The 24757-nt window shown below is 49.2% G+C and overlaps 2 pseudogenes; both read left to right on the top strand.

Annotated features, from left to right (window-relative positions):
- Positions 1–4838: 4838 nt before the first annotated feature.
- On the top strand, positions 4839–10847 carry LOC144590560 (uncharacterized; annotated as a pseudogene).
- Positions 10848–14439: 3592 nt separating this feature from the next.
- On the top strand, positions 14440–15557 carry LOC144590562 (protein FAM187B-like; annotated as a pseudogene).
- Positions 15558–24757: the final 9200 nt, after the last annotated feature.

The raw sequence follows: 24757 nt of genomic DNA, 5'->3' as shown, positions 1-24757 counted from the left end.
TTTTGGGAGCTGATGCCTCTGTGAGAAGTGAAGACAGGGTGGGTATCGATTGCTGCCCTGGGTCTCTCCAGCCCACCTCTTCCCATGTATCTCACCTCTTCCCATCCAATACCAACATTAGACATGTTCATCATATCATATCATATATATACAGCCGGAAACAGGCCTTTTCGGCCCACCAAGTCCGTGCCGCCCAGCAATCCCCGTACATTAACACTATCCTACACCCACTAGGGACAATTTTTACATTTACCCAGCCAATTAACCTACATACCCTGTTGACTTGAATGTTGTTTTACTGATCAGAAAGAAGTGTTGTAATATTGCCTGCATATGGTTAAATAACTGCAAGTCTGAAAGGAAATATTTTGCCAGCATTGATCATGTTGTGAGTACTCATGGTTCTGAGAGAATTTGGCTCTGGAAGACACAGGATTCATCTAACCAACACCTGCGTGGATAGGATATCTGACACTCACAACCACTTGTGCCCATACAGGCGGCCATTTGAAAATTCTCATCTGTGTTTCAGTCCCCTCCCTCACTCTCCATCCCCTCACCCCTTAATCACAGTTTATGTGCTCTGGGGACTCAGGTTCAACCCACAGTACTGTCTGTGGAGAGATTGCACGGTTTACCTGGGTGTTTTTTTTTTGTGAGTTGATCAGGAGGTAAAGGTAAAATGCTGAAACGGCTCAGCAGGCCCGGCAACATTTATGCAAAGAGAAACAGTTCAGGTTTCAAGCAAAAACAGAACTTTAAAAGGAAAAAAAAAAAGTTAGCTTCAAGTTGTAGGCAAATCTCGGGGGTGTGTGAAAACAACAGGGTAGTAATAGTAGGGGATTTCAACTTCCCGAATATTGATTGGGATAGCCAAAGTGTCAAGGGCCCTGAGGGTGCAGAGTTCCTAAGGGTCATCCAGGAGGGCTTTTTGAGCCAATATGTTGAAAGTCCAACAAGGGAGGGGGCGGTATTGGACTTAATCTTGGGAAATGAAGCCGGACAGGTGGCTGAAGTGTCAGTGGCAGAGCATTTTGGTGACAGTGTACACAAGTCCTTGAAGGCAGCAGGACAGGTGGACAGGGTGGTTAAAAAGGCATATGGGTTACTGGCCTTCATTAGCCGGGGCATCGAATATAAAAGTAGGGGGATAATGATGGAATTGTACAGAACACTGGTGAGGCCACAGCTGGAGTATTGTGTACAGTTCTGGTCACCACATTATAGAAAGGATGTGATAGCTTTGGAGAGGGTGCAGAGGAGATTCACCAGGATGCTGCCAGGGATGAAGGGCCTCGGCTATGAGGAGAGACTGGGCAGACTGGGGTTGTTTTCCCTGGAGCAGAGAAGGCTGAGAGGGGACATGATCGAGGTGTACAAGATCATAAGGGGCATAGATAAGGTAGATGGCGGGGAACTTCTTCCACTGGTGGAAGGTTCAACAACGAGGGGACATAGATACAGGATAAGGGGAGGGAGGTTTCGGGGGGATGTGAGAAATAACTTTTTCACCCAGAGCGTGGTTGGAGTCTGGAACTCACTGCCTGGGGTGGTGGTGGAGGCGGGAACACTCACAACGTTTAAGAGGCATTTGGATGGGCACTTGAAATGCTACAACATTCAGGGCTACGGTCCAAATGCGGGAAAATGGGATTAAAATTATACTGTGTTTGGTAACGGGCGGCACGGACACGATGGGCCGAAGGGCCTCTTTCTGTGCTGTAGGACTCTATGACTCTATGACTCTAAGTTGCAGAGATGTGGGGAAGGATAGGTTAAAGGAAAAATCAAAGATCCAACAAAGTGTTAAAAGATAAAAGTGTCTGCTAAAACAAACACATACTTAAAAATTATGCCTATCAAGAATGGTTGAACAGGCTGGGGTTCTTTTCTCTTCATCCTGTCATTCCTCAACCTCAGGAAATCATCAAAATGATCAAACAGGTAGCTGTAGAGAAGACAACTCTATTTGCTGGAGAGACCACAACTTCAGGCCATTGATAAGTTGCTGATAAATCAAATTGGTAATTCATGACTCAAGAATGTTTCATTGTCATATATATCGGCAATAGAACAATTAAAATTCTTACTTGCTGCAGCTTTACAGGCTGCAGCAACTAAGATGACATATAAGCACACAGTATTCAAGAATATATACATGAATAATCAGTAACATCATGTCACCAAAGCCTGTGCAAAACCACAGTCCATAGTACAACCAAAAAGTCAACAGTGGTAAGTCCTCAGTTGGTGAGGTAGTGGTTGGTGTGCAGTGTTCAAGAGCCTGATGATTGTTCAGGAAGTGTTTTTCAATGCAACAACATGAACCCACTTGCTCAGAAAGAACAATTCTCTAGCTCACCAGTTACCTGCTTAATTAGATGTGTTGAACATACTTTTATTTTTCACTAAATCACACTGACCCTGTCTTGTTCTATAATGAGGACGTTACTGCCACCCACAGCTACTAGTGGCAGCTGCACATTAGGTCCTGCAGATATTTGCAACTTAGTCAAAATGCTGCCTGGAAGGGGCTGAGAATCAACAGATCAAAGTGTTGGCTATCGAAACAGACCATGTTGACAAATGTTTTGTCCAATTCCTCATAAATCAAACTAAGGACTTCCTTTTTTGGATCCAACGAAAGAAGGAAACACCAACAGTGCCATGCAGTCTATCACACACGAAATCTTCACCCCGCATGTTGAAAATCACTGAACATTTATGGCTAGGGCAAGGTTATTCTGCCAACCATGTCTTTGCCAGTAGGGAAAACACGACCCAGTCTAATGCCACATTCTTGCCCTTGACAATACTCCAGCAGGTTATGGATCTAGACAAACGCGCTCATGGGTTTTATGAATTGGCTGGGAGTTTCTGTCTCTGCAACCCCTTCAACTGGGAAATTGTAGGTGTTACCCTTGAGATGAAAAAATGCACCTCCCCCCAATCTTTTCCAACAACAAATCTACTTCTTGTTTCTAACACCTCTGGTGAGGGAAAATAGATCTTTCACATTTAACCTCCCCATAATTTACCTCATCTCAATTCATTCAATCCTCAATCTGCCCAGTTCCAAAGAGAACATTTACAGTTTGTCATGTTTTTCCTTACAGCTAAGGTTTTCCTTTCTGGAAACACCCTAATGGATCTTACTTTTTACTTACTTGTCCTCTTCCTCATAAGGTCATAAGGAATAGGAGTAGGATTAGGCCATTCGGCCCATCGGGTCTACTCTGCCATTCAATCATGGCTGATCTGTCCATCCTAACCCCATTCTCCTGCCTTCGACCCAGAGCCTCTGACACCTGTACTAATCAAGAATCCATCCATCTCTTCCTTAACAATATCCACAGACCAGGTCTCTACAATCTTCCATGGCAGAAAATTCCACAGATTTACCACTCTCTGACCAAAGAAATTGCTCCTCATCTACTTTCTTAAAGAACATCCTTTAATTCTGAGGCTATAACCTCTAGTTTTCGACTCTCCCACTAATGGCAACATCCTCGCCACATACACTCCATCCAAGCCTTTCACTATTCAAGCTTTTCACATAAAAAACTTATAAAATATCTTAGCTCCTTTTTCAATGTTACTGCCTCTATAATTTCATGGTTTCTTTGTGCTTTCCCAACTTCCCTCTAATTTCATCCTGGTACTCTCCACGTTCCTTCAGACTTTCAGCAATGTAGAGTTGCCATTGCCTGATATAGACATTTTCCTCTGCGTTATCTCTTCGTCCAAACACGCTGTCTTCCATTAAGAGCTTCCTATTTATGTTTGGGAACAGCCTGCAACCAGGGGGGATTGCAAAGTCCTCATAATTCTTTCCCTTGATTCTTCTAACAGGCCGGGGTGAATTTTATTTGAATGTGAAGTTCAACTGGGTCCAGAGGTTCCAAACACATTAATACCCCCGTCTTACTATGTTCATTCTTTCCAATATTTTTCACTTATTCGCATCAACCCTTCACTCTTATTTTGTAAAGGTAGTGGCAAATTATTCATTTGGAACATTACCCACATTCTCTGCCACTGCGGAATGGACAATTTTTGGTTCCATCGGACCTAACTCTTTTCGATATTTGTCATCTTCTTAATGTACTTGTGAAACATCTTTGCTTTTCTATTAATGTTACGGCCAATATATTTCAACACCGTGCTTTCCTAACTTCTCCCAAATTTCACTCTAAAATGTTCTACATTCATTCAAGCTTTGTGCAATTTTGGAATCTCAGTGTCTGACAGAAACTTCCCTCATTGTGTTCCCTCACCCACTATACACCATGCTTCACATTGAATGCCTCCTGCTTGGTTTTGGAACATGTTCAAACTAAACCCAATGAACTTTCTCCTTGACGGTCTACCATTGCTCTGATGTGGATTCACTTTCTGGTCAGTTTCCTGCCCATTTTTACACACTCATGTCTCAGCCCAGTCAATACCGCAGCAAGATTCTGCTCCTTTCCTCCTATTCTATCTTTGTGCTTTTAATGATGATGGAAAGTCTTAGATTCCCACCGCCTCAGATGTTCCTTCCTTTCCCTCGGCTTCTTCCATATCCCTCCACTCGCCCCTCGGACACTTCTTGCACTCAGATCCTCCACATCCCCCTCAAAGCCTCCTTCCCCCTCTCAGGTCCCATCCTGCCCCTCAGTTCCTCCACCATTCCTCTCCATTCAGACTCTCCTCACTTCCCTTCAGAACCTTCTGACCGATATCCTCCTCTCACAACTCAGACCCTCCTCCCCTCGGTCCCTCACAGCTCAGTCGCTCCCTCCCTCCCTCCTCTCTCCTCCACCTTCCGTCCGGCGACTGGACGCCGCCAACCGCCAATGCAAGCGCTCTCTCTCCCGCGCGCGGAGCCGGGAGCGTCGCCCTCGCGCGGTGACAGTTGGAAAAGTAGCGCACGCGCAGAGCGGCCCCGCGGCCGGCTGGGGACAGTGCGCCTGCGCACCGCGGCCCCACGGCTTCCAACCGTCACCGCGCGAGGGCGATGCTCCCGGCTCTGCGCGCGGGAGAGAGAGCGCGTGCATTGGCGGTTGGGGGCGTCCGGTCACCGGGCGGAGGGTGGAGGAGTGAGGAGGGTGGAGGAGAGAGGAGGGCAGAGGAGAGAGGAAGGCGGAGGAGGGAGGAGGGTGGAGGAGAGAGGAGGGAGGCAGCGACTGAGTTGTGAGGGACCGAGGGGAGGAGGGTCTGAGTTGTGAGGGATTTACAGGAAGAGGGTCTGAGTTGAGTTCTGAGGGGAAGTGAGGAGAGTAAATGGAGAGGAAAGGAGGAGGGGAGGGGAAGGAATGAGGCTTTGATGGGGAGAGAGGAGGGTCTCAGCCTGAGGGGGAGAGAGAGGGAGGTGTTGTGATATTGCAAGGACTACTTTGTTTGCCCATGTAGTAACGTGTATATAAGAGAATGAGGTGATTAGGTGGGCACTCTGGTTCCAGGTGGCCATGGAATAAACAGCCTGGATCTAAGCTCTAGCTTTATAACCTTTTAAACACGTGTACTTGAGGTCTGTCCAGAGTCATAACAAAGGTATAACAGATACCGGACCATGAAGTACAACATGGTGGCAGCGGTTTGGTGATTAGCCTAGAAAGGTGAACCCAAGCAAAAAAGGTTAACAAGTAAAAAAAACAACAATAGAGCCCTGCAGAAGAAAAAGAAGATGAATGCTTTCCAGCTCGGTAAGGGATGCTAGGATTGCTTCTCAACAGGGCCAATATATGTATGTATAATTACCTGATGAGAAGTCAGCGCTGAGTTGCCGACGGGACGCTGCTAGCTGCTGAGGGAGGTGTGTGAAGGCCCAGCACCTGTGCAGGCCCAAGTTTGGAAACCTGAGACTGCTTCTCAGTGAGCCCGACACCCGCGGAGGCGCGGCGACCGGAGAGACCGACCATCCACGGAGGAGTCCGGCAACCGGAGGGACCGACACCCACGGAGGAGTTCAGCGACCGGAGAGACCGACCACCCACGGCGGCGCGACGGCCGGTAAGGCCGAGAGACTGAGTACTCATCCAGGCGTGGAGACTGGAGAGTCGGGGCGGCCCTGGGCCCGAGGTAGCGGCAGCGCGTACCGACAGTGAGCGGTAGCGGCCGGGAGCACCAGTGGGCGGGGCCAGCACGCACCGCAGCCGAGGCCTGATCGCACCGCGGTTACAGCAGCTGGGAGCTGCACAGTGCGAGCCCAGCAGTGCGAGCGAGCCCAGCGTTGCGAGGCAAATCATCGTGGTGGAGTAACAACCTTCACTCATCTAGAGTCTATACTACGCTGATCTACACAGCAAGTCTGCTTCTTGAAGGGAAGATATGGACTAAAAATTAATAATTTGTGTAATTATCTGTAATATTCTGTGTGTATTACTAAAAGCTTAATGTTTTGCATTGGAAGCTCTGAAATATATATGTATATATATGTGGATTGCATATAGTTTATACAGTAATACTGATAGCAAGTGGTGTATAATCCTGTGATACGGTTGTTTTGGTTCTATATTTAATATTTCAAGTTACCGTGTTTACGCCGTATAGAGCAAGTAACATGCCTCGGCTACCTGAAATGAACTGGCAAGTGCTGGACATTGCCAATGAGTTCTCCCTGTTCAAGCAGAGGATGCAACTGTGCCTGCAAGACTTAGAAATCGCATCGGACTCTAAGCAGGCAACAAAGATAAAACTCGCTTTAGGAGTAGAGGGACTTCGTCGTTTGAATGCGTCAGGTCTGAGTGAAGAGGATCGGAACAAGCCAAAGGACATATGGACATTTTTTGAGGGCCAGCTGAGGCCAAAGGTAAATTTCAGAGTCCACAGGTTGGAGTTGATGCGGTATCGCCAGAAACCGGAAGAATTGCTCGATCAATTTGTGACCCGGTGTCGAGAAAAGAGTCTCCAGTGTAACTTCACTGATCCTGAGCTCAATGAAAGTGTCATGGAGTTGATAATTGCTTCAACGCCCTATGAAGGTCTACAGCGAGAGCTTCTACAGAAGCCTGCAGGATACACCATTCCAGAGGTGCTTACGTTAGGTAGGCAGTATGAGGCCATTGCAGCAGGCAGACAGTGCATTGCAAATTTAGAGCCCAGGTCTAGCCATATTGATGCTGTCAAGACAAGAGGGTCAACGAGGCAAAAGCCGCAAGATGAGAGACAAAACCCTTGTGGCAAATGTGCTTTGTTTCATAAGCCCAGGCAATGCCCAGCGTAACGCGACACATGCAAGAAGTGCGGCAAGAAAGGGCATTGGGCAAGTTGTTGCAGGTCTAAGATGGATCATATACGCCCATCTAAATTGTCAAGTGGCAAATACAAAGGAGTTGACAAGGTACAGCAACAGTTCCATGGAGGTGTTGCATCGTACTGTTACAGTCAAGAGGAAGGATCGAATATGTATTTCAATACCATCGCCATTTCGAGTATGGACAGGATGCCTCCAATAGGCGATGAGGCATTTGCGGTGTTGAACATCATATGCCCGTCAATGAAGGGGCAACATCGACTGAAGGTGAAGATAGACACCGGAGCTGGAGGAAATACCATTCCCCTTCGGGTCATACAAGACGTGTATCCAAATGACAAATATAAACAGCACCTACGACCATGCAAAGTCCGACTGATGGCATATAACGGGACAGAAATCATGTGTGTTGGAACTATATCCATTTCATGCCGATACAAGGGATCGAAGTGGTGTCCTCAAGAATTTTTCATGGTAGACGTGGCAGGATCCGATGTCTTAGGCCTCCCAGGTATTGAGCAACTTCAGGTTGTCACGATACATGCTATGGGAACAGAAGAGCACCCATCAGACGCTCGGAAGGAGCAAGAAAGTTTCAACTCGGTGGGAGACCTCATGAAGAGATGGGCTAATCAGTTTTATAGGATTGGCAACTTCAAGGAGCCAGCCACTTTTCATCTCAAGGAGAAGGCCACACCACACATTGATGCGCCAAGGAAATGTAGTATCCATCTCAAAGACAAATTGCGGGCTGAGTTGGACAAAATGGAGGATGATGGAGTCATCAGAAAAGTAACTCACCATACGGACTAGTGCAGTTCAATAACAACTTCCGCTAAGAAAGATGGATCAATCAGGGTATGCCTAGACCCAAAACGCTTGAATACAAGTCTCAAACGCTGCCCACACAAGATCCAAACACTTGAGGAAATCAATCCAGCTTTTGCCAATGGGAAATTGTTCTCCAAACTGGATGCAAAAGCGGGCTATTGGTCTGTCCGACTTGAGGAGGCAAGCCAGGAACTTACCACATTCCGCACACCTTTTGGCAGGTATTGCGACAGACGGTTACCTTTCTGTTTGTTGGTGAGTCAGGATATATTCCAGCAGCGTATGGACACAATCATAGAACAGGTTCCTGGATGCATCTGCATTGCAGATGATATTGTCATAGTGGGATCCACGGAACAAGAACATGACTGTAATCTGAAGAAGCTGTTGGAGACAGCGTCCCGGGAAGGACTCGCTTTCAACAGTGAAGGCTAAGTCCATCAACTTATTCAAAACAATCTATTCAGACACAGGCAGACCAGATCTTGGTAAGGTGAAGGACATTCATATGATGCCAACACCACAAGATGAAGAAGATTTACAACGGTTCCTGGGGATGATGAATTTTTTATCACCCTACATCCCAAACTATGCTGACCTGGTCGTTATCTTGAGGGATTTACTGAAGAAAGATGTCCCATTCTTGTGGCAAGAAGACCACCAGATGGCGTTCTGTAACCTGAAGAGCAGCATACAGGAGGACAGTGGGAGACTGTTAAAGAGGAGGTTCAGGGTAAACAATGTTTCCGAGAAGAAACAGGAGGCGCTTTATTGGTAACAAGGTGTCGAGAGGATGAGAGAACCCAAAGAGAATACAGCATTTTGTGCCGGACACTGAGGACTCAGCGGTGCGGAAAGCCTAAAGGAATGTAAAACATATTTGAGTGAAATTAGAGGGAAGCTAGGAAAGCTTCCTTTTGTTCTCCGCGCTCCTCGGCCAACATGGTTCTTCCTCATCTTCGCCCTTCCCTCCCAGTGTAGCGATCCCTCCTCACTGCCCCTCCCACAGAACAGTAGACCCCCTCACTGCCCCTCCCACAGAGCAGTAGACCCCCTCACTGCCCTTCCCACAGAACAGCATTCCTTCCTCACTGCCCCTCCCACAGAACAGTAGACCCCCCTCACTGCCCTTCCCACAGAACAGCATTCCTTCCTCACTGCCCTTCCCACAGAGCAGTAGACCCTCCTCACTGCCCCTCCCACACAGCATTAGACCCCCCTCACTGCTCTCCCACGGAGCAGCATTCCCGCCTCACTGCCCCCCACAGAGCAGCATTCCCTGCTCACTGCCCCCCACAGAAAAGCATTCCCTGCTCACTGGACCTCCCACAGAACAGCAGTCCCTGCTCACTGCCCCTCCCACAGAAAAGCATTCCCTGCTCCTTGCCCCTCCCACAAAGAAGCATTGCCTGCTCATTGCTCCGCCCACAGAGCAGCATTCCATGCTCACTGCTCTTCCCACAGAACAGCATTCCCTGCCCCTTTGTCCCGCCCCCCTGACATCAGTCTGAAGAAGGGTCTCGACCCGAAACGTCACCCATTCCTTCTCTCCCGAGATGCTGCCTGACCTGCTGAGTTACTCCAGCATTTTGTGAATAAAAAAATTCCCTGCTCACTGCTCCTCCCAGAGCAGCATTCCCGCCTCATTGCCCATCCCACAGAGCAGCATTCACTGCTCATAGCCCTTCCCACGGTCCCACCTGTGGAACAGCGCTCCCTCCACACTGCCCCTCCCATGAAGTGGTGCTTTCTCTTCCTTACAGGTGACGGCATCAATGTTGAGGTCACGGGGCCCCATTGCTGAGTTGACGTGCACCCCGCTCCTGCCTGCAGTTGCTGTAATGACATTACAGAAGCAAGCTGTGCAGGCACTCGTCCCTGCTGTTGATACTGGGCCTGCTGGCCCTTCTGTTGGTTGCCCCGTTTCCGGAGGCAGGACGGGGACGAGGCCAATTACTCAGGCTCGGCCCCCTGCTCCCTGGTTTCCTGTCTCACAACCCGTTCAGCCTGCGCTACCCAGCGATGTCCGAAGCAAAGGAAGGCACAGTTTACTGGCAGTATCTTGGCCTCGCCAATCTCATGCCGAACCCCACACCTTCGCTGTATTCCGAGGCTTGTGGCCCGATGGGTAAACTGGGCAGCCACCACACCCTACAGGGTGGCTCCTTGACTTCATCCCAGGCCCGGACATCTGATTCGGGCATGTACATCTGCAAATCGGGTTTATCCAAGCTGTCTGGGTGAGAAAGACGCATCGCTGATTCACGTCTCCCACCGGGAGTTGGGCTCGTCTACGCTGGTGAACAAAAGCCTGAGGTTTTCCCCGGGCTTCATGCTGGGCTCAGGGCGCATCATCCAGCTGCACATCCGCTGGGGAACCTGGCAGGACTGCGACGGGTGCGGGGCGGTGGGAAAAGGGAAAAGGGTGGGCTTCTGTTGCGCCACGTTGCGCGGAGAGGACGAAGAGGATGAGCAGGAGGTGGAAGGAGAAACCTTGCCCTGCAGCCTGATGAAACAGTACTTGGGACAGCCCTTGCCCCGACGCGGCGCTGAGCTTAAGTTTGAGATCTGCCGGCGGGCGTTCGGGATGGAAGGGGCGTTGGAGAGGACGGGCACCGTGGAGATGGCCGAGGATTGGTGATTGGTGGTGGAGACTGCTTTGGACTGGCTGGTGCCTCATTCGCTGTTGCTGGAGTTGGTTCTGCTGAATGTACACGACCATGCCCGTTTGACCTACCCAGGCGCTTGGTGTAGTTCTGGCAACACGACCCTACCTTAATAGGTGACGCTTCGGGTCAAGATCCTTCTTCAGATTTCCTTTTCTATTCCTTTCTTCTAGACATGCGATCGGACCCACGGTAGCGTTATGCCTGGTTGCAGTGGAAAAACACCTGCAATGGCAACACTGAATTCGCTACGCACACAGTAAGCTGCATTGGAAGACCTACACTCCACCTGAGGGACCGAGCTGTGGTAGAACTGACGTATATTTCAAACATTGCATCAGATGCAGCGGGGAGCATTTAAGATTCCAAATTTGGAATGGGAATGGTAGAAGCTCTCTTTAAAAATTCCCGAGGTGGACATAGAAAATAGGTGCAGGAGTAGGCCATTCGGCCCTTCGAGCCTGCACCGCCATTCAATATGATCACGGCTGATCATCTAGCTCAGTAACCTGTACCTTCCTTCTCTCCATACCCCCTGATCCCTTTAGCCACAAGGGCCACATCTAACTCCCTCTTAAATATAGCCAATGAACTGGCCTCAACTACCTTCTGTGGCAGAGAATTCCACAGACTCACCACTCTCTGTGTGAAGAAATGTTTTCTCATCTCGGTCCTAAAAGACTTCCCCCTTATCCTTAAGCTGTGACCCCTGGTTCTGGACTTCCCCAACATCGGGAACAATCTTCCCACATCTAGCCTCTCCAACCCCTTAAGAATTTTATATGTTTCTATAAGACCCCCCCTCAGTCTTCTAAATTCCAGCGAGTACAAGCCTAGTCTATCCAGTCTTTCCTCATATGAAAGTCCTGCCATCCCAGGGATCAATCTGGTGAACCTTCTCTGTACTCCCTCTAAGGCTAGAATTTCTTTCCTCAGATTAGGAGACCAAAACTGTACACAATACTCCAGGTGCGATCTCACCAAGGCCCTGTACAACTGCAGCAGAACCTCCCTGCTCCTATACTCAAATCCTCTTGCTCTGAATGCCAACATACCATTCGCTTTCTTCACTGCCTGCTGCACCTGCACGCTTGCTTTCAATGACTGGTGCACCATGACACCCAGGACACGTTGCATCTCCCCTTTTCCTAATTGGCCACCATTCAGGTAATACTCTGCTTTCCTGTTCTTGCCGCCAAAGTGGATAACCTCACATTTATCCACATTATATTGCATCTGCCTTGCATTCGCCCACTCAACTAATCTACCCAAGTCACTCTGCAGCCTCCTAGCATCCTCCTCGCAGCTAACACTGCCACCCAGCTTCGTGTCATCCGCAAACTTAGAGATGTTGCATTCAATTCCCTCGTCCAAATCATTAATATATATTGTAAATAACTGGGGTCCCAGCACTGAGCCTTGCGGTACCCCACTAGTCACTGCCTGCCATTCCGAAAAGGACCCGTTTATTCCTACTCTTTGCTTCCTGTCCGCCAACCAATTCTCTATCCACCTCAACACTGAACCCCCAATACCGTGTGCTTTAAGTTTGTACACCAATCTCCTATGTGGGACCTTGTCGAAGACCTTCTGAAAGTCCAGATATAACACATCGACTGGTTCTCCCTTATCCAGTATACTAGTTACATCCTCGAAAAATTCTATAAGATTCGTCAGGCATGATTTGCCTTTCATAAATCCATGCTGACTTTGTCCGATGATCTCACCACTTTCCAAATGTGATGCTATCACATCTTTAATAACTGACTCTAGCATTTTCCCCACTACCGATGTTAGGCTAACTGGTCTATAATTCCCCGTTTTCTCTCTCCCTCCCTTTTTAAAAAGTGGGGTTACATTAGCTACCTTCCAATCCTCAGAAACTACTCCAGGATCTAAAGGGTATTGAAAAATTATCACTAATGCATCCACTATTTCTGAGGGTACTTCCTTAAGCACTCTGGGATGCAGCCTATCTGGCCCTGGGGATTTATCGGCCTTTAACCCATTTAATTTACCTAACACCACTTCCGACTAACCTGGATTACCCTCAGTTCCTCCATCTCGTTAGACCCCCGGTCCCCTGCTATTTCCGGCAGATTGTTTATGTCTTCCTTAGTGAAGACAGAACCAAAGTAGTTGTTCAATTGTTCTGCCATCTCCTTGTTCCCTATGATCAATTCACATGTTTCCGACTGCAAGGCACCTACATTTGTCTTAACTAGTCTTTTTCTCTTCACATATCTATAAAAACTTTTGCAGTCAGTTTTTATGTTCCCTGCCAGTTTTCTCTCATAATCTATTTTCCCTTTCCTAATTAAGCCCTTTGTCCTCCTCTGCTGGACTGAATTTCTCCCAGTCCTCTGGTATGATACTTTTTCTGGCTAATTTATATGCTTCATCTTTTGTTTTAATACTATCCTTGATTTCCCTTGTTAGCCACGGATGCACCACCTTTCCTGGTTTGTTCTTTTGCCAAACTGGGATGAACAATTGTTGTAGTTCATCCATGCAATATTTAAATGCCTTCCATTGCATGTCCACCGTCAACCCTTTAAGTATAAATTGCCAGTCTATCTTGAACAATTCACGTCTCATACCCTCAAAGTTACCTTTCTTTAAGTTCAGAACACTTGTTTCTGAATTGACTTTGTCACTCTCCATCTTTGTACACTATTAATGCTGCGAGACTGCATTAAATGTAAATTGAGCTGAAATGCATTGGCACACAAACTGATTCATTTGCATTGGATGAACTACGGTTAGCTGCATTGTAGGAAGAGAGCAAGGTATGAGACAGCTTTTCTGGACTGGTGGCGACAGGACTACCACTCTGGTGAGTCGCATTGAAGGCAAACTGGTTTAGATTCAGAGTCATGCAGCACGGAAACATGCTCTTGGGCTCAACTCAGCCATGCCAGTCAAGATGCCCCATCTCCCTTCATTCTTTTTGCCCATGTTTGGCCCATATCCCTTCAAACCTTTCTGATCCGTGTACCTGACCAAGTGTCTTTTAAATGTTGTTATAGTACCAGACACAACTACCTCTTTTAGCAGCTTGTTCTCTGAATGAAAAACTTGCTCGTCAGATTCCGATCAAACTGGGTTCTCTCACTTTAACCTATGGGCTCTGGTTTTTTGATTACCCTACTCTGGGTTAAAGGACTGGGCTTTCACCTTATCATCACCTTATCCTCCCTTCTCCGCTTCAAGGAATAAAGTCTTTGCCAACCCAACCTCTCTAGCCCTGGCTACATCCTTAGACATATTCTCTGTATCTTTCCAGATTAATGACGTCCTTCCTAGGGCAGGGTGATTAAGATTGAAAAGTGTACCCCAAAAGTGGCCTCAACAACTGTAACAGTGTCCCATCTTCGGTACTCAATACACTGACTGGTGAAGGTCAATGTACCAAAGGCATTCTTTACCATCCTCTTTACAAAGCTTTTCAGTGTACCTCGGTACACGTGACCATAAAACTAAACTGAAACCAAACTCATTTCGGGTGATCACAGCCGGGATTTAGGGAGGATCCCCTCCCATTTACAGTCTATTGTTTTAGAACCAGATGGGGCAAAGCTCTGGCCGGGACCGGGTAGAATTGTGAAATTTGTCCCATTATTGAGACATTGTCCACTTCTTTGCACTTTCCAGGAGATGGAGTGTTGGTGGCGGGAAACGGCTCTCTCGCTCAGACGCCGCGGGATGGACGCCGGGTTGGGTTGGAGCGCGTTGGGGAGGTCCTCTACTCTCCCAATTGGCCGGCGCCCGGCTGGCGTGGGGTGGGACCTTAGTAACTTGTTACCCTAACTGGCCGTGTCAGATCCTCTTTCTCACCAAAAAGCCAACCTCCTTTATCCATCCCAACAGACCGACCAGTCCCCGTGGCGTGGCTTCGGTCTTCTGTAACACCACGGAGACTAACACCAAGGCGGTAGTTCTCGTTGGAACGGGAGAGGAATCTCTGAAGGAGAACGCGCTGTTCTATCTCCCGGCCGGTTACATGTTATCCTGGCCGCATCTAGTCATCAGGTCCGCCACCGTTCGGGCCTCAGGCGTCTATCTCTGCAGGTCGGGAAACAGGACTCTCGCTTACCACGAGGCGACATGCAAGATGCGGACAAGATCCATATCTCGGACAAATCCATCGGCGTCTCCTCGCTTCCCAGTTGCTTCTTAGAAGTCGGAGACCAGCACTTGGAGTATTCACGGTCTGGAACACTTGGGAGGACTGCGGCCGGTTCGGAGAGAAAGACGTTTGGGATTCTGTTACGCTAGTCCAGTCCTGGGCGACCAGAAACCCATGGCATCTGGTCTTTGGCGAAGCGGCAGTAACTTCCAGGACGGCCTCCCGAGATGGGATTGGAACCGTGCATCGTTCCCCACGTGACCGAATCCCCTTTGCAACTGTCCGGTGTTCCTCCTGATCGATACTCACTTGTTCAACGTCAACGGAACGGTAGCTTTAAGTGTCCCGGCGCCTCAGTCTGCACTCCGGTGACCTGGCGGAGAAATTCCAACGAGGTTTCGCGGGCATATCTCTCCCGACGACGAGGGAGCACTCAAACGTTGGACGATGTGACACTATAAGAGGCGTCCAGAAAGCAGATGAGAGGGTGTACGAATCGGAGGAACTGGCCGGTGCCTTCCACCTGAGGGTGCTGGAACATAACGGAACAATGGCGGCGGCGGGCGGAAAGCAGGGCGCGCTTGGTTTGGTACATCTTGGCTGCCATTGCCTTCGTGTCTGTTTTGCTAATTTTCCTGTATTTTCTATTGCCTACTGCGCCCAGGTGCGGCGCCACCAGGCCGTGCACTGGTAACGTCCACACGTTACAAATACACCTTCATATGCACTAATATCCCAGCAGGCCAATCAGCCCATTCAGATTATGCAAGTTCTGTTTGCCATCCCATTCCTTTCCCCTTTATTCTTTTTCCAAACATCCCCCCATTACATAAATTCATATGTCAGCATAATTAGGCCATTGGGCCCATCAAGTCTACTCCGCCATGCCATCATGGCTGATCTATCTTCCCTCTCAACCGCATTCTCCTGTTTTCTCTCCGTAACCCCTGACACTTGTACTTGTCAACTAATTAAGCCCTTCTTATTCCCATTACCACTGCGGTGCGCACCCACTAACTGACAATCGAGCACACAGATCACCGCAGAACTCAGCATGTCTCGGACCTCCAGCCAGAATATATCCCTGCCCCCCACAACTCGCTGTCTTCGATGAATAAGCTAGTTCTGAATCCATCCGACTAAGTCACCGTGAATCCCGGACAATCCGTTGAATGTTCTGCTCTGGAAGCTGAGCGGCACTCTGTTGAGATGCATTGGAAACACATATTTGCTGCGTTGCATTAAAATGACACCGCACCAATGCAGTCAGGCTGGAGAAACAACAGCTGGCACTGGACCAAAGCGGACTAAGATGCACTGAATAGACTACATTCAGCTGCGTTGGTGGGAGAGAGTTGCAATCAAGCTGCTGGGCGGTATTAGAAGCACTGAGATTGAACCACAGGCGGCACGAAGTCCAGTGGTAGGACCAATGCATTAAAACTGCCGATGCCACAGCGAATTAGTTGCATTGACAAAACCACATTTTGCTGCGTTGGTCTGCAGCACACAATCACCATTATGAACCACGGGATGGAAACGTTGCTGAGACATTCCTGATTGACTTGCAATGGAGAAGCTTCCATTGGCGTCTGCATCAAATAATTTATCGTGGAATTGTCTGGTGGGATTGAGTTGAGTTGAGTTGGAAACCCCTTGAACAACCAGGAGAGAGCTCCCATGGATCTGCACAGCCAACCGTGGGTACCAGGGCAGATTTGTTCTCAACAAAGGGGCTGCTTTGTGGTGGGGTAAATTTAAAAGATTAAGAATATATATTGGCATTCATGTATAAATGTGAGCAACTTTTCTGTATTATTGATGGAAGGCAGTGTGGCGGGGGCTGTGGCTGAGGGCGCATGTTGTGATGGTGGCAACTAATATAACGTAACTCCGATAATCCAGCATCCACCGGTCATGGAAATCCCGATTTATTCAAGAACTTGAGCCGGGAATGTGGAGCGTACGAACGGAGCCGGATTTTGGACTCTAGCCTCCCATTCTAACCAAACTAGCCCGTCTACAGCTAGTCCCATTTGCCTGCGTTTGACCCCTATCCCTCTCCACCCTTCCTTGCCATATACCTGTTCGAATGTATTTTCAATGCTTAGCAGTACTTCCATATCCCTAGCACTCAGTGAGTGATAAAGTTGCTCCTCAAGCTCCTTTTTAATCTTTATCACCTCAACGTATACCTTTGTCCTCTGGTTCTTGATTCCCCTACCCTGGGTAAAAACATGCTGTGCATTCACCTTATCTACAGTAAACCCTGGTGTTTCATTCCACGGCCTTCAATGCGACGAGGACCCTAATTTGTGTCGTTGTTTCAAAGCCCTGTGGAAACTGGCATCGGTAGTTTCCTCATCAACTGTGATTTCACAAAATTTGGGTTCAGTCACATTTTAAGTTTGCGTGCAGTTTTGTTTGGTTTAGTTTAGTTTGGCGTAGTTTAAAGATACAGCGTGGAAACAGGTCCTTCGGCCCACCGTGTCCGCTCCAATGAATTATTCCCCCTTACACTTGCACTGTCCGACACACCTTGGACAATTTACAATTTTTACCAAAGCCAATTTACCGTCAAAATCTGTACGTGTTTGGAGTGTGGGAGGAAACGGGAGGTCCCTGGGATACCCACGCGGTTACGGAGAGAACGTTCAATGCCCGTACAGCAGCCGAGATCAGGACCGAACCCGGGTCTCTGGCGCGGTAAGGCAGCAATTTTACCGTCGCGCCAGCTTGCCGTCCATCCTGAGAAGCCTATTACAGGAAGGATGTGGAGGATTTGGAGGGACTTTAAGAGAAAGTCATCAGAATACTACCAGGGAAGGGTGTAGGGGTCAGAGAGGGTTACAGAGACAGGGGGGGGGAGGGGGTTACAGAAGCAAGAAGGGGTGTAGGAAGGTATTGCTGAAACAGGAAAGGGTGTAGGAGTTGGAGGGGGTTACAAAAACAGGAAGTGGTATAGGGGTTGAATGGGGTTCGTAGACAGAGAGGAGTGTATGGGGTCACAGTGAGTTACATACGTAGGGGTTTAGAGGCAGCTGCAACGTTATATTCTGCCCTGTTTCCATTCTCTATTGTAAAACATGTTGCACACAGGCATGGTATTATTCGCCTCATCATCATCATCATCATATATATACAGCCGGAAACAGGCCTTTTCGGCCCACCAAGTCCGTGCCGCCCAGCGATCCCCGTACACTAACACTATCCTACACCCACTAGGGACAATTTTTACATTTACCCAGCCAATTAACCTACATAACTCGATAGCACGCAACACAACGTTTTCCCTGTACACTTGACAGTAAAAAAAAGCAGAAACAAACTAAGATAGGGAGAGATGAAGTAGCCGGTGAAGGTTGGAGACGGATAGGTTTGTAGGGTCTGGGTGTGGTTAAAGAGACAGACAGGGCTTTAAGTGCCATGGGGGATACAGAGACCAGGAATGGTGTCGGAGCCAGAATACTTTTGCATAAACCGCCTGTGTATTTGTGTTGTGACTTTGGACAGAATTCGATCAAAGCAATACTGTGTGGGGTGAAATACTGCTCTTTGAGCCCTGGACCCAAGGTGCACAACAACAGGTCCTTCGGCCCACCACGTCCATGGCGACATTTGTTGCACATCTATTGGTACAGATTTATAATTACCATGTGCACCAAGATATAGTGTTTGCATGCTGCCCAGGCGAATCGTACACTATGTGCGTACACCAGGCTGTGCAAAGTGATAAAATCTGCAGTGAAGAACATAGTTAGCGTCTTACAGAGCAAATGTCCACAGTCCTCTTGATGTAGGTTGGAACATCGGCTATATTCCTGGCCGTTGGAAGGATCGTTCAGCAGTCTGATAACAGGAAGGATGAAGCTGTTCCTGAATCTGGTGATTCGTGTTTTCTATGTTTTGTATCTTTTTCCCAATGGGGAGGGTACGAGAGTAAAGGGAGAGGGGATGAATGGTCCTTGATTATATTGTCTGCATTCCAGAGGCAGCGTGAAGTGTAAATGGAGCTGAGGGTGAGGGTGTGGGGTGGGTGGGGGGGGGGGGGGATTGGGAAGCCGCTCTCTGTAATGCATTGGGCGACATTCACAACTCTCAGCAATTTATTGCTGTCTTGGGCAGAGTTGGTGCAAAACTAAGATATGTTGCAATCTGTTAGTGTGCAGAAGTTGGTGAGAGATACTGGGGACATTTCGAACTTCCTTTCTCTTCTGCGGAAGACGAGGCATTGCTGTGCTTTCGCGGCCGGGATTTCAATGTGATTATTCCGGACATGTTGTTGGTGTCACAGTAAACTCTCGCTCTAGCGGACCACACGCGGGAGATATTTTCTGTTGTTACCGATTGTCCGAATAAGGGGGGTTAATATGCACAGTGCTAATGCCAATAAGAATACACTCCACAATAAACAGTAAAGGACCCAAGATACACAATACCTTGGGGCGGCATAGCGCCGTACCAACTCCGAGTAAGGGTATCGCAGTCTGCAAACTGTGATCACCCCAGATTCACTTAGTTTCTCAATAACAATAGGGCTCTTGACCACGACAAACACGGACTAAACGACGGGCTACGAAATGCCTTGGTTACACTTGAGACTTCGAGCTTTGGATTGACCCTAATAGATTTGAACCATCATTTGTTCATTATGTGTTTACAGATGTGTTTACAGATGTGTTATGCTGCTACAGATGTGTTATGCTGTACAAACAATTATTGCGTTTTCACTACATACGACAATTAAGATTTGTTTTAGATTTGGAGATAGAGCGCAGAAACAGGCCCTTCGGCCCACCGGGTCCGCGCCGCCCAGCGATCCCCGCACATTAACACTATCCTACACCCACTAGGGACAATTTTTTAAAAACATTTGCCCAGACAATTAACCTACAAACCAGTACGTCTTTGGAGTGTGGGAGGAAACCGAAGTTCTCGGAGAAAACCCACGCAGGTCACGGGGAGAACGTACAAACTCTGTACAGTACCTCTAGAATTTTTTCGAGGATGTAACTTGTAGAGTGGATAAGGGAGAACCAGTCGATGTGTTATATCTGGACTTTCAGAAGGCCTTCGACAAGGTCCCACACAGGAGATTGGTGTACAAACTTAAAGCACACGGTATTGAGGGTTCAGTTTTGAGGTGGATAGACAATTGGTTGGCGGACAGGAAGCAAAGAGTAGGAATAAACGGGTCCTTTTCGGAATGGCAGGCAGTGACTAGTGGGGTACCGCAAGGCTCAGTGCTGGGACCCCAGTTATTTACAGTGTATATTAATGATTTGGACGAGGGAATTGAATGCAACATCTCTCAGTTTGCGGATGACACGAAGCTGGGTGGCAGTGTTAGCTGCGAGGAGGATGCTAGGAGGCTGCAGAGTGACTTGGATAGATTAGGCGAGTGGGCAAATGCATGGCCGATGCAATATAATGTGGATAAATGTGAGGTTATCCACTTTGGCGGCAACAACAGGATAGCAGAGTATTACCTGAATGGTGACCGATTGGGAGAAGGGGAGATGCAACGTGACCTGGGTGTCATGATGCACCAGTCATTGAAAGCAAGCATGCAGGTGCAGCAGGCAGTGAAGAAAGCGAATGGTATGTTGGCATTCATAGCAAGAGGATTTGAGTTTAGGAACAGGGAGGTTCTGCTGCAGTTGTACAGGGCCTTGGTGAGACCGCACCTGGAGTATTGAGTGCAGTTTTGGTCTCCTAACCTGAGGAAAGACGTTCTTGCCTTAGAGGGAGTACAGAGAAGGTTCACCAGATTAATCCCTGGGATGGCGGGACTTGCATATGAGGAAAGACTGGATAGACTGGGCTTGTACTCGCTGGAATTTAGAAGACTGAGTGGGGGTCTTATAGAAACATATAAAATTCTTAAGGGGTTGGAGAGGCTAGATGCGGGAAGATTGTTCCCGATGTTGGGGGAGTCCAGAACCAGGGGTCACAGCTTAAGGATAAGGGGGAAGTCTTTTAGGACCGTGATGAGAAAACATTTCTTCACACAGAGAGTGGTGAGTCTGTGGAATTCTCTGCCACAGAAGGTAGTTGAGGCCAGTTCATTGGCTATATTTAAGAGGGAGTTAGATGTGGCCCTTTTTGCTAAAGGGATCAGGGGGTATGGAGAGAAGGCAGGTACAGGCTACTGAGCTGGATGATCAGCCGTGATCATATTGAATGGCGGTGCAGGCTCGAAGGGCCGAATGGCCTACTCCTGCACCTATTTTCTATGTTTCTATGTTTCTATGTTTCCCCTGTCTTGTTCGTCTGCTGCATTGAGCCCTTTGCCGAATCCATCAGGAAGGATGCGAGCATAAGAGGAGTGATATTGCCAGGCAGCGGGTGCACTCAGGTCAAGGCCTCCCTGTACATGGACGATGTCGCCGTCTTCTGCTCGGATCCAGGGTCGGTCCGCAGACTGATCAGCGTCTGCGACCAGTTTGAGTTGGCCACGGGGGCCAGGGTAAACCGCAGGAAGAGCGAGGCCATGCTCTTTGGCATCTGGCCGACCGATCTTCCATCCCCTTCACCATCAAGCCCGACTTCTTGAAGGTGCTGGGGATCTGGTTCGGGAAGGCTGAGGCGTGTAACAAGAATTGGCTGGAGCAGATAGCCAGGGTGGGGAAGAAGCTGGAGCTGTGTAAGCAGCGCTCCCTCTCCATCACGGGGAAAAATCTGGTGTGAGGTGCTCTCGGGGCTGCTGTACTTGGCACAAGTGTGGCCCGTTCCTCCCTCCTACGCCACGGGGATCACCACTTCCACTTCATCTGGAGGTCGGCGATGGACCGGGTGCGACGAGCCACAATGCACAAGTCGGCAGAAAACGGGGGTAAAAGCGTGCCCAACGTCGCCCTCATCCTGATGGCCACCTTCGTGTGTGGCTGCATCAGGCGGAGCGTAGAGCCAAGGCACATGGGCACCAAGTGCCACTACCTGCTGAGGTTCTACCTGTCCCCGGTGTTGCGAAGGATGGGCCTGGCTCAGATGCCACTCAATGTGCATATCACAGAATCAGCTGGACATTGCCGAACCATCTGTCATTCGTGGAAAGGTTCTTCCGGACCAACACCTATGACCACAAGTCCATCGGGCAGTGGTCAGCACGGAACGTCCTGCAGGCACTGCAGGGGAATGACTCCATGGATCCTGTGGCGTGGCTCCAGAGCAGACTGCCCAGCTTGTCTGGCAAAATGCCTCATCGCCAGAACTCACCAACAAGCACCAAGACCTGGCTTGGCTGGCGGTGAGGGGAGCCCTCTCAGTCAGATCCTTCCTGCACCGCCGGAACCTCACTACCGGCGCATGCTGTCTTCGGGACGGTTGCTACGGAGAGGAGATGGTGGCCCACCTCTTCACAGAGTGTGGATTTGCAAAGAGAGTCTGGAGAGGTCTGCAAGGGTCCCTGTCACGATTCATTCCGAGCAGCTCCGTCACAGAGGACTCTGTGATCTACGGACTGTTCCCAGGGACGCATTCCGAGACTGACATCGAGTGCTGCTGGAAGGTCATCAACTCGGTGAAAGACGCTCTTTGGTCTGCCCGAGCTTTGTTGGCCTCCCGGCAGAGCGAGCTGTCCGTCAAGGAATGTTGCCGACTGGCCCGCTGCAGACTGCAGGAGTACGTGCTGAGGGACGCACTGAAGCTTGGTGCAGCCAACGCCAAGGCCCTGTGGGGGAGGACCACAGTCTAGGGTCCTTCCGCTGCTGGACATGGGGGGCAGGGTGTGGTGGAGAGAGACGCCCCTCCAAATAAGGGACACTGGGTTAGTGTCTGTAAATGTAAGTAAATGTTTGTAAATTTGGAAGTAAATGCCTGTATTGAATGTGTAACCTCCGGAAATGTCGGATGGGCTTGTTAAAAAAAGATGTTTTGTAAGTGATATTTATAACAGTATAACAGTATAACAGAGCTTTATTTGTCGTTCGGTACCGAAGTACCGAACGAAACTACATAGCAGTCATAGAAGAAAAAAAAGAACACAAGACACATAACCCCAACACAAACGTCCATCACAGTGACTCCAAACACCCCCTCACTGTGATGGAGGCAACAAAACTTCCACTCTCTTCCCCACGCCCACGGACAGACAGCTCGTCCCCGACCGACCCGCACAGTCCCCGCACCGGGCGCTGAAACGTCTCGCGGCCGAACCGGGCGATGAAAGGCCCGCGACCAAGCCTTGCGCAGCTAAGTCCCGTGGTCGAGCCGCACCGGGCTTGAATAAAGTATTTTTTGATATAAAAAAAAAAGAAAGAAAAAAAGGACCGAGCGCAGGTGTTCAGCGAAGCGATCGCCGAGCCTGCTCTTGGTTTCGCCGATGTAAATAAGTTGACATCTAGAGCAGCGGATGCAATAGATGAGGTTGGAGGAGGTGCAGGTGAACCTTTGTCACACCTGGAAAGACTGTTTGGGTCCTTGGATGGAGTTGAGGGGGGAGGTAAAGGAACAGGTGTTGCATCTTGTGCGGTTGCAGGGGAAAGTGCCCAGGGTTGGGGTGGTTTGGGTAGGAAGGGACGAGTGGACCAGGGAGTTACGGAGGGAACGGTCTCTGCGGAATGCAGAGAGGGGAGGGGATGGGAAGATATGGCCAGTGGTGGGGTCCCGTTGTAGGTGACGGAAATGTTGGTGGATGATATGTTGGATCCGCTGGCTGGTGGGGTGGAAGGTGAGAACGAGGGGGATTCTGTCCTTGTTGCGAGTGGGCGGAGGGGGAGCAAGAGCGGAGCTGCGGGATGTAGAAGGGACCCTAGTGAGAGCCTCATCTATAATGGAGGAGGGGAAGCCCCGTTTCCTGAAGAACGAGGACATCTTGGAAGCCCTAGTGTGATACACCTCATCCTGGGCGCAGATGCGGCGTAGACGGAGGAATTGGGAGTAGGGGATAGACTTTTTGCAGGGGACCGGGTGGAAAGAAGTGTAGTCCAGATAGCTGTGCGAGTCAGTGGGTTTATAGTAAATGTCCGTCACTAGTCTGTCTCCTGTGATGGAGATGGTGAGGTCCAGAAACTGATACCGGGGTACTGATTGAGTGATCAGCCATGATCGCATTGAATGGCGGTGCTGGCTCGAAGGGCTGAATGGCCTACTCCTGCACCTATTGTCTATTGTCTATTGTCTATTGAAACGTGAGGGAGATGTCGGAGATAGTCCAGGTATATTTAAGGGCAGGATGGAAATTGGAGGTGAAGTGTATGAAGTCAGTGAGTTCTGCATGGGTGCAAGAGGTAGCACCAATGCAGTCATGGATGTAGCGGAGGTGGAGTTCGGGGATGGGGCCGGTGTACGTCCGGAACAGGGATTGTTCGACGTACCCGACAAAGAGGCAGGCGTAGCTGGGGCCCATGCGAGTGCCCATAGCTACGCCTCTGGTTTGGAGGAAGTGGGAGGAGTCAAAGGAGAAGTTGTTGAGGGTAAGAACCAGCTCTGCTAGGCGGAGAGTGTTGGTCGATGGGGATTGGCTGGTTCTACGGTCGAGGAAGAAACGGAGGTCTTCGAGACCATCCTTGTGGGGGATGGAAGTGTAGAGTGATTGGACATCCATGGTGAAGATGAGGGAGTGGGGGCCTGGGAACCGGAAGTTATCGAGGAGATGGAGAGCGTGTGAGGTGTCTTGGACGTAGGTGGGGAGGGATTTAACCAGGGGGGGATAGGATGCATATGTTTTACCATCCGGACCGTCTGCCCAGGGGGCTGTGCTGTATGCCCCGGCTCATGCCTGCATATAGATATTGCCTAATATCCATACCGATTCTGCTCTGCGTTTGGGGTTGAACTTTGGGCAGTTATGGAAAAATAGAGCATTGATTACATCAACAGTCCTCAGGGATGGTAGAAAGAGCAAATGGGGAAATAAGTATGCCAAAGTTGGCCAAAGTATGTCCTTAAAGT

Source organism: Rhinoraja longicauda, unplaced genomic scaffold, assembly GCF_053455715.1.
Source record: "Rhinoraja longicauda isolate Sanriku21f unplaced genomic scaffold, sRhiLon1.1 Scf000206, whole genome shotgun sequence".
NCBI classification, from domain to species: Eukaryota; Metazoa; Chordata; class Chondrichthyes; order Rajiformes; family Arhynchobatidae; genus Rhinoraja; species Rhinoraja longicauda.
Note: the sequence above shows the minus strand (reverse complement) of the source record. Positions and strands in the feature narration are given on the sequence as shown.